Below are 15,736 nucleotides of genomic sequence, written 5' to 3'. Positions count from 1 at the left end.
TCCCTTTGTTGCAATATGGCAACATTTAATTTATTTTGTTTTATAATGGTTCTAATGTAGAACATTTTGTTTCTAACCCTGTGGCCAAAATCTGAATTGATAGTGTTGCCAAGGAGACCATTGGTGAATACCAAAATGGAATGCAGTGAATGATGCTTCAACTGCTCGGTTTTCAAGTACCAAGAAAAGTGATAAAGGCTGTCTGGATTTGAATTCCTTTCCCCCTCTCATATTATCTGGTGCTCTTCTGTGTGATCTTTGGTTCATCTTCCAAGTCATGTGGTATTCCCAAGGGAATGCCTATTAGTGGCCTATTGAGTGACATGACCAGTTTGGCCAAGGACCTTGTAGTTAACAAATATTCCATCAGCACCTGTCATTCAGCTGCTTGTTGACTTTCTAACTTCAACTAATCATGGCTACTAGAATTGCAGCAATAAGCCAAACAAAATTCAAGCCAGTAACTAATCTTCATTAGTTGAATATCCCATTAAGTAACAACAGGTTGGGGAGATAGTATTGGTGGATAATGGGGTGGTGGCAGGGTATTATTGTGAGGTCCTCTGAACTGCTTACCAATTGTTCAAATTGCACCCAATCTGCATTATTAACAGTTTGTCTGAGGCACGCGGCATACACCAAAAGCAACGCTGCAATTACTCAAAAACTATATCTCAAGATATCCTATATCCCAACTATAGAATGTTAATTCTAAAAGGACATGATCTCTTCTGCATTTCAATAGATCAATACCAACAGCTTCCATCAGCTGTTCAAGAACCTGGTCCCTAGCTTCACCTCTCATTGAAATGATTATTTCTGTTCTTGACAATGTGATTCAGCTGCCCTGGCCTACATTAGCTAGTCACTTTCCAATCTTATAAACAGAAATGATTGCAATTTTCAACCATCCCATCCTGGGAGTGAGAACACACACTATTTATAGAGTCATTGCACTGTTTGAGGTTCGGGCCAAATTGATCTGCCCTGCTTCCTACATTACTTTAAGAGTTGGATTGTTCCTCTGGGACATCAGAGGTTGATAGGTGACCTGATAGAAGGACATAAAATGATGAGAGGCATTGATAGTAGCAATGTCACAAAATGTTGAGATTTTAAAACTCAAGTCTGCAATTTATCCTATCAGATAAAGCATAAAAAGAAGTTTAATTTGACACCTAATTAACTTTCATATCTCAAGTATTAAAAAAGTAATGGCCATTTTCATACTCGGAAATTAGCATCTTGTTCCCTATTGATTTTCTATGGACATAACAAAAAAGCTGTGATCGTGGACAGTCAAAAGCCCGTAACTTTCTTAAAAATTAAGAGAACTGAATGAAATTTTCAGTTGTCGTAGATTGAAGCATTTTGAAACAAATATTAAACAATTTAACTTGGATGACCTGAAATTAAAGCATATAATTAGTTAGTTACCTAATTGTAGCTAATTACAAAATTGGCCATTGTGACGGAAATAGTAATAAACAACCAGACTGCATTGAAAATTCAAAAATGTGATATTCTCAAGATCAGAACTTTAATATTATTGTATAATATGCTGTAAGTCTGTTATGGATAGGTAAATAATTTACAATTTCTAGCAAAAGACCAAGTCTTTATGGAGAAGATCAGCTGCTAGCTGGTACACGGGCATATCATAATCAGTAGCATCATCATACTCCTCAGATTGCAACCAATAAGCAACTCTGTACACCTTGTTTTTCCTCAACTTTTCAATTTTGGCATTGTAAACTACACGTTTTTGATCTTCAAACCACGCATGACATGCCTTTCTGCCCACTACTTTCCCATTAAGAATGTCCTGTACATCATCACATTTGGAGTAGTCCAAATTTAGATAATCTCTGCAAATGCTGTTTAAATCAATCTCTTTCAATTTTTTTCCTGGTTTTTTCCTGAGCATGTCCTGAGCATGCTCCTTGCCTTTCTGTCGCTTGATGATTTCTGCTCTCAATTCCTTCTGTTTTTTCTTCCCTGTGTTCCTCTGCACTCTCCCCCATGTCACTGCCTTACAGAGCACCTCCTCCCTATGATGCTCCTCAAGATTATCAAGGTAATTGACTGTTTTATTCTTGCAGGCCCGCATCCTACATGACAAATAACACATGGTGGCATTGGGAGATTTCGATGAACTAAACATTTCCATTATCTCCTCCGCATCAATGTTGTGTGATCTTGCTGATGCAGTCTCCTCCTTCAGTTTCTCAGTTACATCAAGTTCAAAGTATGTACTATACTGCCTCTCCAACAGTGATGACAGCTCGAAGACAGCTCCTCATCTTTGAACTGAACTGTGGATGTACTGGTAGCTCCCGAAGCTTTTTCAATGTGGCATCAAGATGTACCTCCTCACCGAAGAAATCTTCCCTTGCCAATATCAATTTCTCTGGATTTTCTGTGGCTTCCTTTAGAGCAGCAATCACCCCTTTAACCACTTTGATGCCATCAACATGGTTGATCTGATTCTGGCTTGAAGTGTAGAAACGCTTCATCGAAGGCCCAGTCAGATATTTGCCAAGTAAGCCCAATGTCTGAAGTTCTACTTTTGCTTCAGCCTGGGTGAAGTCATGGAGGATGGCGCTTTTCAACCCCCCACAGGATGTTCCGCTATTCAGCAGTGCAACAAATTCATCATAATGTTCTATTAGCTTGCCACTAATATGAAACAGTATGTGCAATCTGTTGCCACGGTACCGTGGGAGGACACCTCGGGGGAAGTTCCTGTCATCTAAAAATGCGACAAATCCTTTTGGGTCCCCTTTTACGTTTTTATAAAGAAGCTTGCTCATCTGTAGAATGGCATTTACTGCTAGACAGTCTTTCCCAAACAAGAATTGTCCTCCGGATTGTTTCTGCATTTTTAGGGCTGAGCGAACCGATGTAGCAATGGAGTCAAGAGGATGTAAGTGGCAGTAGAGCTTGTTCAAATATTTACCCCACTCACTACTCACAATTCTAATAGCAGCATGATTTGCTGCACACCAGTCACTCATTGTGTTTGAAATGTTGGAGATTACATTTTGTCTGGTTTCTTGATAATTTGCTTGCTGATTGAAATATGTGTAGGTTTTACACAAATTGTCAATTGTTTCGCAAATATGTTGTGCATAGTCCTCAGCAGTCCCACCAGCCAATTCCTCGACTGCTGCAGAGACACATTTGTTTGTGATGGTGAAATGAACACTGTTAATGTGGGTCTCTTTCTGGGTGGTTGCATCGAAACCCACAGTCAAACCCTTTGTTGCAAGGAGCATCTCTGCTGTTTGCAACTCAGCAATAGCCCCCAATTCTCGGGCCATAACTTCAACTGCACTGCGTTGAGGAACATAATCCAGATGAAGTCCACTCCGCTTGTAGAACTGGCTTATCAGGATTGGAATGTTTGCTGTGGGAGTTTTGTTTACAATACAGTCAAACTCATGCATCCTTATTGTTGAGGAGTACGTTTTCTGGCCCACCTTTGCCTTGACAATACTGGCAGCCTACAGAGTTTCGATTGTTTCTTTGAGGACAAGATTATCAAATTCGAGGCATCTCACATCCTCTTCCCTGTCCTTTAAATTTTCTTGCCATTTTCTGAGCTGTTGAATTGAAACAATTTTCCTCTTTTTTGTACAGCCACGAAACATCAGCAATTGTCTGTGTGCTTTTTTAAGTTTCAAAAACTCTTCCTTGGTATTAGAGAGCTCTCGTGCCAAAGTATTGTCATGTAATTTGGTTTTGAGTTCCTGAATCTTTCTGTCCTTTAAATCTATTTGCTTTTGCTTTCTCTTTAAGGCTTGATTAACTATACGTTTGGGAGTTTTCAACCGTTCCCTAAATTCACTGATCTTTGTGTGATACTTTGTTGAAAGAGCAGCCCTGGATTCGGACACAAACTTTAGTCTTTTCTTCAATTTCTGTTTCCCTGCTGAAAGACTTGGAAATTCTCTGCTACATCTTGTTGAAACACCAGATGTCGATGGCATTGGTTCAGGTGAGGCAGCAGCTGTCGTTGGCGTTGCTAGATTCAGTGGAGGATGAGGACTATGACTGTCATCGCCCATGTCCTCAGTGTCTTGAAATATGGGCACATGGCTTTCAGCAGATGTCAAGGATTCAGGATCTTGAGCACCAGGCGGTGGAATGTCATCTAAAGAAATGTGTTGATTGCCTTCTTGAAGTTTAAAAGTTTCATCACAAATTTCCATAATTGCTCCAAATTCCTTGGGATTGGTGAGTTTTTTAAACTTAAGCAAAGTCCGGTTAACGAGAGCCTGCACTCTTAACTTAACAGCAGCACATGAATAGCCTTTTGCATCCAACTAAGAGAAATGTGAACTCAGCGATTTCTCTGTTTCAGGCAGACTTTTTCCAAATGAGGTAAACAAGTACAAGATGTGTCCATTTTTAAGATCCCTCATAGACTCGGGCATGACAGAGAACTTCACTTCAAGTTGAACTCTAGCTATGCCTGGCTGGGCTTTTGGATTGACAATTTTGCATTTCTTCTTTGGAGACATTTGTTTACAATGTAAATAAAAAAAACACTGAACAGCATTAACAGAAACAAGTTATTATTTGCAGTTTTAGAAAAAAAGGTAGAAATGATAAAGTTAAACGCTAAAACAAATAGTAAATACTCAAAAAGAAAATCATGTTTCATCAAAATTCAATTACTAGATCTAAACATCTATCCATTTCTTAAGGAAAGATTAACACTTTTAAATAGCCTAAGTGTCCAAAGAACATTCACAAATAATTTACAATAAAACATGATTTTTAAATCTCATTGACATTAATTTATAGGCCAAATGGAAGGAATTTAGTGTTCAATTGCTGTAAATTAATGGCCATTTAAATCAGCTTTCGAGTGGGATCCTGTGGAACGCGCTGGTTTAGAACGTTCACATTGTGGTAGATTTGTGCCCCAAATGTCCAGAAAAATACTGCAGGATTTAATGGGCCCCAAATTAGCTACTCGCCACATTAAACTTTGTATAAAGGGATCTTAAGAAGCCCTTTTTAATGTAAAAATAAACAATCTACCTTCCGTTGTCCGCTGTATGAGATCCGTCCCGTTGTCGGCGGTCGTTGGTTTAGAGGATAATTTTTGAACTACTATAATAATCATATAAACCCTTAAAATGTAAAAATATCTCCAGCGAAAGAATCTCCCAGCGCTTTTTCGTCACCAACTAACTAGGCTGAACAACCTCGATTTGAACAGCCTAGGGAAAATCGCGTTTTAAACCCGCCCCCCTCTAAACGGCGCCAAAATCACACACACGGGCTGGGACAGATCTGCAGCGACGCTTAAGGTAAGTTTTGCAACATACCTATAGATAGGGTAAACAGTCAGTACCTTTTCCCCCAGAATGCAAACGTCAAGGACGCGAGGGCATAGCTTTAAGGTGCGAGTGCAAATTTTAAAACATATTTAAGGGCAAGTTTTTACACAGAGAAAGGTGGGTGTTTGGAATGCACTGCTAGGAATGGTGGTGGAGGCAGATATAACAGTGACATGTAAGAGGCTCATTTAGATAGGCACATGAATTTGCAAGGAATGGAGAGATATGGATCACATGCAGACGGGGGAGATTAGTTGGGAATAGGATAGGAATAGGAATACTTTATTCTCACATGTGACTAAGCACAGTGAGATTCTTTGCTTGCATACACAATGTATACAAATAGCAGCCACCTACAATGCTGGCAAAGTTACAAGCACGCCGGCTCCCCCTTTTTGTCCCCTCTTACCCCCACCACAGCAGTTCCCCCACATCGGGTCCCCTTTGTCAGCCCCCCCCAGCCCCCCCCCCCCCCCCCCCCCCCCCACCCCCCCCATTGTTCTTCCTCTCTCCCCCTCACGGTGGTTTAGCTCTCATCAACCATCGACCGCGGGTCGACCCATGAGCCATCGCCACCACCGTCGCGAGGCTTCACCACCGCCAAGGCCCCATCATCACGAAGCTTCACCGCTGCCACCGCCGAGGCCTCACCTCTGTCGACGCCCCATTTCATGCCTCCGTGGTGCCGACCTGGGCTCCAGCCGCGGGCTCCATTGGCCGCTTCGCCCGACCCAGGCTTCTACCCACGAGGCCCCAGCCCCTTTAATTTTTCCATTGTTGACAGCCAGTTGTGAATACTAAGGATGAAGGATTCTTGAGAACTTTGAAGATGATTTAACTGGACAGTTTGTCTTCAAAAATCATAACTTCAGCCATCCCTGCAATGACTGCATTATTCTTCGATGTCCAATACTTTAAGAGTAGATAGATTGACTGCAAATCAATTTACCTTTCCAGACCATTTAGCAACTCTCAGACTTGGTTTCAGTGCATCTAGGCAAAGAAATTCCCGCTAAACTGTCACGGACTCAATCGTGAAGGTGTCATAATAATCTGAATCTAGGTCAGCTCAACCAGCTCAGCAGACTGGTCATTGTGTTGCTTCATGTGCTTCTAATCTGTTGACTCAGACATTGGTTCCCAGAATAAAGTGCTGTCTCCTCAGTGTTTGCCTTAAGGAACACATGGTCTCAACGTGCTATCCTTACGACAGGCCTGTTTGAAAGCTTGTTTTAGCATGCAGAGTTCGGAGAAAATGCTGAATACCTTCAGTTAAAGATGCCAGGAAATCCTAAGCAACTACACATTTTACACTTGAGCATTGATTAAAGAAAATGACTTGGCATATTTACAAGCTCCCATTGGTCTGGCTTGCAGTCAATCTATCTAGTCTTAAAGAAATGGACATTTATTTTCATGCAGCCTTACTGTATATATATATCACACAATGAATCTTCCATTTCCTTTGTTGAGTTGATTTGATCTTCTTGCCTTGTTTTGGGACAGTCTTTTCAATGACCTACAGACAATGAAACAGGCTTGTAAGTCTTGCCATTTCCTAAAAGAAAATGTTTTGTCAGATATTTCAGTTGAGCCTGATTTAACACTAGGATCATATGGATTCCTAGGCAACTGAATTTAATATCCTGGTTTTCATTCTTTATTGCCAGTGAAATCAAAACCAGGCCTGTTAATGCAGGCTTTTGTCCCAAGCAGCACTTGATCAAATGTTATCCAATTTATTGTAGGAGTGACAAAGTTATTGCTGATAGCAAATTTCATGGAAACTTGAGAGCAACTCTCGACTTACCAATTATTGTTCAAGAACATATTTTGCAAACTGCTCCAAGATGTAGAATTGTTGCGTAGAAGTAATTCCGTATTTCACTTGGAGTCGGACCAAACTTAAAATGATTGGAGAACTTTCATGGACGTTTAAAGTATCACACACACTAATATAGCAAATCCTGCTAAACACAGCATAAACGATTTGGCTGATGTCATCATGTAGCATTTAAAAAATTTAAACATGCTGTTTTAGTACCCATGTTCGGGTTTTACTTTGAACATGGTGTTTAAGTTTTTATTGCAGACTAGTTTATGAATGTCCTGTTTAAAGACTAAGATTAATGCTTTTTATGTATCAGAGAGACCTTATTAATGTATGTTGTTCTAAGCATCCTGTGTCCTTTACTCTTGGGTAATAGATGGACTATATCTTTCACCATTTAATTTAAAAGGCCCTGACAGGTCCTTTCCTCATATAGATGTGTTTTTACATATTTATTCTAAAGACTTTAAAATATTCTTTTAAAAATGTAATTTCCTTTAATCTCCCCAGTGGATTCTTCCTGCATTTACAGTACAACAACAGAGGAATTATGCTTATGCTAATTTAGGGAAAGTGAAATGCAAATCATTTGGTGGAACATTACATGTTAGATGTGTAACCAAATTAGTGAATCTGATTTTATCTGTATCATGCCTCCTCCTGCAGTCTGGTGTTTTAGAGCAGATGCTCCATTGACAAAGGGTCTAACCATTTCAGTTTAAAGATTAAGTGGTTACCTTTTCATCAGCAGCTTCTTATGAGGACATGCACTATATTGAAGTGTGGAGTTTGTGCAATCTAATTAAAGTTGCTAGTTTTTTTGTTGCAGTTGTTCACTGGCCTTATTTAGCTTGCTGACCCACATTGAGAGCAAACAGATGCCCCACCTTTGCTGCCCCATTCAACAAGGATCAAGGGATCATAATCCCCAGAAGCTCCAGGTTTTAGTTGTAGAAAAACAGCTTGGGCCCATCAGCAAATTGTGTTGACATATGGTATAGGTTTATGATTAATCTTGCAGATGCTTAGCAATGCGGGTGATCATCCTTCTCAGCAAACACCCTGTAAAAAAAGCTGTGAATATGCACTTGCATCGGCTCATGTTCTGATGCGCACTGTTGATTTATGTAGGTTCAATAGCCCAAATTCTTAAAGTTCCTGTCGTTCCAGATTAATATTTTTAAACACAACTTTTATATGACATGACCACAACAGTCACTATATTTTCTCTAGTTTAAAAACACAAAATGTAGGAGTAACTCAGTGGGCCAGGCAGCATTTCTGGAAACATTGATTGGTGATGATTCGGGTCAGGAACCTTCTTCTAGTCTACTTCCTTATAATCTATGTTCGATGGGTCTCTATAATTTGTAAGGAATGAGTGATGCTGGATGCCATGTAAATAGTTAGTTAATTTGAAAAAGCAGATTTGAATTTGTTTCAAGATTCAGTTATTATTGACACAATTAATAGCACATACGTATAAATATAAATCTTGGACCTAGTGTCGTTATTACACTGTCACGGACTTTTGTTCAGACTAAAGGAAATCAAATCCCCTCCCATCCCGTGGAACCTTTGAGGGTGAGTGCATAAGCATTAACACCACTGGCTACTTCCAGCTTTATGGGTGTTTGAGCTGGTGGTGGATTTATAGAGCTTTATCAAAGTGCTTTCCTCACATCCATGCTATCACTATTCTTAATTCTGTTTGTAAAATTATGCACAAAATGGTCAGTATCTTCCCCACAGATGCGAACAAAGAGAGTAATAACATTTTGGTATTCATTAAAAGGAACGTCCTGCTGGAGTTAACGTTAACTCCAAAATTGAGTCCTCAAAGTGTGCTTGAACCTACATTTTACTAATCTTTCTGAAACAGTGTATGAAATTCTCTTATCGTGTATCTATATATTGTAAATGGCCCGATTGTAATCATGTATAGTCTTTCTGCTGACTTTAGTCAGCACACAACAAAAGCGTTTCACTGTACCTCGGTACACGTGACAATAAACTAAACTGAACTAAACAGAAATGTCATTATGTCATAAGGAACTTCAAACTAGTCACAAACACTTTCCCTTTATCAGTAGAGATTAAAAGTTTGGATACATATCCAGCTGATTGCCTTTACATTCGGGGGTCAGAACGTGAGTTATTTACTACTTTTCGAACTTAACACACAGATTTAAGAGACAAAATGCTGTGATATTTGAATCAAAACCAAATAGGTTATATTTTTAAAGATTATAAATGTATCACTAGCAGCCCATCAATGATAATGTTAGCAATTCTCAAGTGAAATTTGCGACCCAGAACGGATAGCAACATTGGTTGTGGCTCTAAATCTAGCCCATGTTACATTTGCAATTAACAAGTTTCCAAGGCTGCTAGTTTTGTGCCATCTAAATGATGAGTGGAACCCAGTCACAAAGAGCCAGTCTACTGCTCTGCACTAAGACTGCAGAGACACTGCAGGAAAATAAGCAAGCTTAGGATTTCAGCCTGACAACTTTAGCTCAATGACAGCAAGAAGAATAAGGTCCTTCCCAGAGATCAGGGAGCCTGTGAATTTAGATTCATGCACATATTATCATACAGGTTTTCCATAACAAACATGTTACTTTTAATTACCAGTGGAGTATAATTACAAGAGGAGTGCCATTTAATCTTATTGATAATGATCAATAACAATTTCTTTGCTGCACAATAAGAAAACGGCAAAAATAATCTGAATCGGCCATTCTCTTTGCAACACAAAATTAAAAGGTATTTAAAAGCAAATCTCATGACCAAATGTGTTGTTTAAATTTTATTGTTTTTTTGAAAGAGGGCAGGTCGGAGACAGAAATTGTGAATTATTTTAAAATTATTCTTGTATTGTGTGTTATGTAAATGGTGTCAGATTTTACAAAATGAAAGACAGACAAAAACATTTTTTTCAAAGGGTTTATTTTGCTGTGAGATATTGAATTGAAATCTTTTTAGCTGAAGACTGGTGCCAGCACTATGCTCAAGATGAACAAATAATTTAAGGGAAGAATTTCCAAAAGAATGGCATATCAGTTTATTCAACTGTTTCTCGAAATCCTATGTTCTCTAAGTTATCATACATTTTCCATTTACAATAACTCCACTTTGAATGATAGCCATGTCAATAATATTAATTACAAAAGGAGTAGCTTGGTGGGGAAGCCATTCGTGATTCTGCCTTCAAGTATTATGTTAGTAGCTTATGCGGGGGAAAACATATCTTCATTATTATAACTCCTGGTTGTTTCAAAAGCAACAAATTATTAGCTATTTATATCTCGGATGACCGTTAGCCTAATTCTTCTTGAAAATAAAAAAGCAGTGTTTAGTATTTATTTTTAATTGATTAAAATGTTTTATTTTTCTAGGGATATAATGACCACACTAAGATGCTGCATTTATTGCACAGGATTATGCAAATGTTGTAATGTCACAGTCCATGTTAACTTGTCAGGAAAATAGTTAAATGATATAATTATGATTTATTTAAAAATGCTGACAGAATGGGTGCATTTGGTATAAAATAATGAGTTTCAAGAAAGCTGCATACATATCAGTTAGCTTTTCCCTCCCTTCCAGATCAATGAATCCTGCAGCAATGTTGGACCTTCATTGTTCCAATGGATGTTTTTGTCCGAAGATTTGAAAGATATAACCCTGCATGTAAGGTATGTTTTCAAAGAATTTCATTGAATTTACAATGAAATCTTCTTGCAATTTTGTTAAAGATGATTTGACAAATGCTAAATATCACAACTCACGCTTAATTATTGATGTTTAGATTTCAGTAGGTTACTTCCTGAGGATGCCAAAATATGAAGGCTGTTAGTGTAAGAGATCCTCAACATCACTAAACAGAACCTCAATTGAACAACTCCAAGGAAGGCAAGCGAAATAAAAAGACTGACGTGGCTCATGGCTCTCTGACTATACGATTGATCTATCGTGGCTTCTTCGCCGTGAGCTCAGTTTGGAAAAAAAAGGCTGAAGATATTGTCAGATTGGACAAATGCCCTGCTTCTGACAAGGCAGAGTTTTTACATATTTAGAGGTGCTAAAAAAAGAGAACTGCTCTGCGTGAATTATGTGTATGAACATGAGAGAAAAACTGTTTGACCGAGTGGCAAACTCGCGGCAGCCACTATCATACTTAGCACAAAAAATGTGAAATTACTAACTTCAAGTTTATTACATTTTAAAGAAGTAACCGATTTAGACAGTTGACTTCTCTATACCTTTTCTTCTACTTCAAGTGAGATGATGATTGGAATGGCACAACTCTTGTAAAGTGTTTGTCCAAGATTTGTAAATTGTATATCAGGATGTTAACAAGAAGGATTATGTAGCCTATAATACAAAGGACTAGAATATTTTTGTCTATTATTGAAAACTAGATGGTCAGAGATTGAGAGCTTAAAATACTTAAAGCAATGTCAGATCACCTACAGTATATAAAATTTTGTAAGAATCACTTTTATTTGGACAGATATAAATGTTCATCTTGAATAACAACGAGATTGAGGTTGACAGAAGGAAAGCCTACAAGATACCAAATTAAGAAAATCAGGTGTAAAAATTTGATCCAATCTTCTATTAAGTGATATATTTCTTGTGATTTTTGTCAGCAAATGTAGTTTGTTGTATCAATTTTATGTTTACAATATTTTATAATTTTACATTATCTGAATTATTTAACTAAATAGAACTTACATTATGGTATTATAAAAGGGCTAGCATTATGCTCATTTTCAAACAGCGGAAATTATTCAATCTGCAAACAGTTCAGAATAATATAAAGGAAGAAACTATAGATTGGAAAATTGCAGTATCAATAACAAGTTGATGTTGTTGAATAAAGAAATAGCTTTACGTGTTTTGTAACACATGGAGCAATGTCCTGGAATGATCAGAGAAAACAGGGGATAAATAACTGCAAAACAAATGCCTTGAAAGAATGAACTAGTTTACATTAAAGGCATCTGATGGTAAGTTGATGAAGATTTTCATATTTGTTTGTGATTAACGCTTGTAATAAAATAAAAGGCAAAATAATCTGACATTTAATATCAGTAGTAATTTGCACATTTTAAATTTAACCCCAAAATACAACACTAAATACAATCTTTGAAATATAACATAGATAATAAAATTTTAAAGACATCAAAAAATGATTTTCATTGATTTCTTATGCTGGCATTGTAATCATTTCATTTTAGGATGAATTATTCTTGAAATTTGAAAATGTTTAATTCTTCTTACGTATTGATTGTGATCAGAAACCTTGGAAAACATATTTTCTAGTAATGAGTTCTCTAGTATCTGAAAAATGAAATACAGCATAGAAATTACACTGTACCATAACCTTCAGTTATTTTGTTTGTTATTCTAGAAAACACCCCTCTCCCCCATTACTTACTTATGCCTAAAGAAGTAATGATATTAGTGAAATTGAAGCCTGATGTTTCTAAACACTTTACTTGACAAATAGATTTATTTTAGTGAAATATTTTAATTCAATGCACAATCCTAATTTGTTTTATTCAATTTAGCACCTATAGTGCCCTCCATAATGTTTGGGACAAAGACCCATCATTTATTTATTTGCCTCTGTACTCCACAATTTGAGATTTGTAATAGAAAAAACATATTGTCAGATTTTATTAAAGGCCATTTTTATACATTTTGGTTTCACCATGTAGAAATTACAGCTGTGTTTATACATAGTCCCCTCACTTCAGTGCACCATAATGTTTGGGACACATGGATTCACAGGTGTTTGTAATTGCTCAGGTGTTTAATTGCCTCCTTAATGCTGGTATAAGAGAGCTCTCAGCACCTAGTCTTTCCTCCTGTTTTTCCATCACATTTGGAAACTTTTTATTGCTGTTTATCAACATGAGGACCAAAGTTGTGCCAATGAAAGTGAAACAAGCCATTATGAGATTGAGAAACAAGAATAAAACTGTTAGAAACATCAGTCAAACCTTGGGCTTACCAAAATTAACTGTTTGGAACATCATTAAGAGAAAAGAGAGCACTGGTGAGCTTACTAATTGCAAAGGGACTGGCAGGCCAAGGAAGAACTCCACAGCTGATGACAGAAGAATTCTCTCTATAATAAAGAAAAATCCCCAAACAACTGTGTGACAGATCAGAAACACTCTTCAGTAGTCAGGTGTGGATTTGTCAATGACCACTGTCCGTAGAAGACTACATGAAGAGAAATACAGATGCAAGATGCAAGATGCAAACCACTGATTAGCCATAAAAATAGGATGGCCAGATTACAGTTTGCCAAGAAGTACTTAAAAGAGCAACCACAGTTCTGGAAAGAGGTCTTGTGGACAGATGAGATGAAGATTAATTTATATCAGAGTGATGTGAAGAGCAAAGTATGGAGGACAGAAACTGCCCAGGATCCAAAGCATACCACCTCATCTGTGAAACATGGTGGTGGGGATGTTATGGCCTGGGCATGTATAGCTGCTGAAGGTACTGGCTCACTTATCTTCAATGATGATACAACTGCTGCTGGAAGTAGCATAACAAATTCTGAAGTGTATAAACACATTCTATCTCCTCAAGTTCAAATAAATGCCTCAGAACGGAATGCCTCAGGAAGGACATTATTGCCATAGAGGGAGTGCAGAGACGGTTCACCAGACTGATTCCTGGGATGTCAGGACTGTCTTATGAAGAAAGACTGGATAGACTTGGTTTATACTCTCTAGAATTTAGAAGATTGAGAGGGGATCTTATAGAAACTTACAAAATTCTTAAGGGGTTGGACAGGCTAGATGCAGGAAGATTGTTTCCGATGTTGGGGAAGTCCAGGACAAGGGGTCACAGCTTAAGGATAAGGGGGAAATCCTTTAGAACCGAGATGAGGAGAACTTTTTTCACACAGAGAGTGGTGAATCTCTGGAACTCTCTGCCACAGAGGGTAGTTGAGGCCAGTTCATTGGCTATATTTAAGAGGGAGTTAGATGTGGCCCTGGTGGCCAAGGGGATCAGAGGGTATGGAGAAAAGGCAGGTACGGGATACTGAGTTGGATGATCAGCCATGATCATATTAAATGGCGGTGCAGGCTCGAAGGGCCGAATGGCCTACTCCTGCACCTAATTTCTATGTTTCTATGAACCCATTGGACGGCGGTTCATTCTACAGCAAGACAATGATTCCAACCATACTGTTAAAGCAACAAAGGAGTTTTTCAAAGCTTACAAATGGTCAATTCTTGAGTGACCAAGTCAATCACCCAATATGAACCCAATTGAGCATGCTTTTATATGCTGAAGAGAAAACTGAAGGGGACTAGCCCCCAAAACAAGCATAAGCTAAAGATGTCTGCAATGCAGGCCTGGCAGAGCATCACCAGAGAAGGCGCCCAGCAACTGACTGGTGATGCCCATGAATTGCAGACTTCAAGCAGTCATTGCATGCAAAGGATATGCAACAAAAATACTAAACATGACTACTTTCATTTATATGACATTGCTGTATCCCAAACATTATGGTGCCCTGAAATAGTGGTGACTACGTATAAACACTGCTGTAATTTCAACACGGTGAAACCAAAATGTATAAAAATGGCCTTTATTAAAATCTGATAATGTGCACTTTAAACACATGTGATTTTTTTTCTATTACAAATCTCAAATTGTATAGTAATTGTAATTGTAATTGTAAATCTTTATTGTCATTTCCTGAGTATTCGCATACTCAGAGGAAACAAAAAAACGTTTCTCAACCAGTGTCCATTCAGTTTTCGTTACAAAATAAATAGCAATTAAAGTTAAAATACATGTCATGAACAATTTAACCCTCTAATAACATTCAATTACATTCAACAGCCGTTCCGACCGGCAGCGGGGTGTTTGTGCGCGATACTTGGCAGGGGGGAAAGTTCATTTAACAGTCTTATAGCCTGTGGGAAGAAGCTGAGGAGCATCCTGCTGGTTTTGCAGCTGATGCTCCTGTACCTCTTCCCAGATGGGAGGATGGTGAAAAAGTCATGCGATGGGTGGTAAGGGTCTTTGATGATGGAGATGGCTCTGTTGATGCATCTCTTCTTGTATATGTCCAGCAGGAAGGGGAGTGGAGCACCAATAATCCTGCTTGCGGTCTTCACTATCCTGTCCAGTTGGTGCCGTTCGTACGCCTTGCAGCTCCCGAACCAGGAAGTGATGCCGTATGTCAGTGTGCTCTCAACAGTCCCCCTGTAAAAAGTCCGTAGATGTGTGGCGGGGAGGCCTGCTTTCCGTAGTCTTCGGAGGGGGTGAAGTCGCTGCTGGGCTCTCTTGACCAGAGCTGTGGTGTTGGCCGTGGACGTCAGGTCATCAGACAGGTGTAGTCCTAAGAACTTCATGCTGCTGACCCTTTCCACATCAGCTCCGTCGATGTGCAGAGGTGTATGGTGTTGTTTCCCCGCCCTCCTGAAGTCAACCACCATCTCCTTAGTTTTTCCCACGTTAAGAATGAGGTTGTGGGATTTGCACCAACCTGTGAGCAGCTCCA

This window comes from Leucoraja erinacea, chromosome 1 (assembly GCF_028641065.1).
Source record: "Leucoraja erinacea ecotype New England chromosome 1, Leri_hhj_1, whole genome shotgun sequence".
Lineage (NCBI taxonomy): Eukaryota > Metazoa > Chordata > Chondrichthyes > Rajiformes > Rajidae > Leucoraja > Leucoraja erinaceus.
This window is presented reverse-complemented; position numbering follows the sequence as displayed.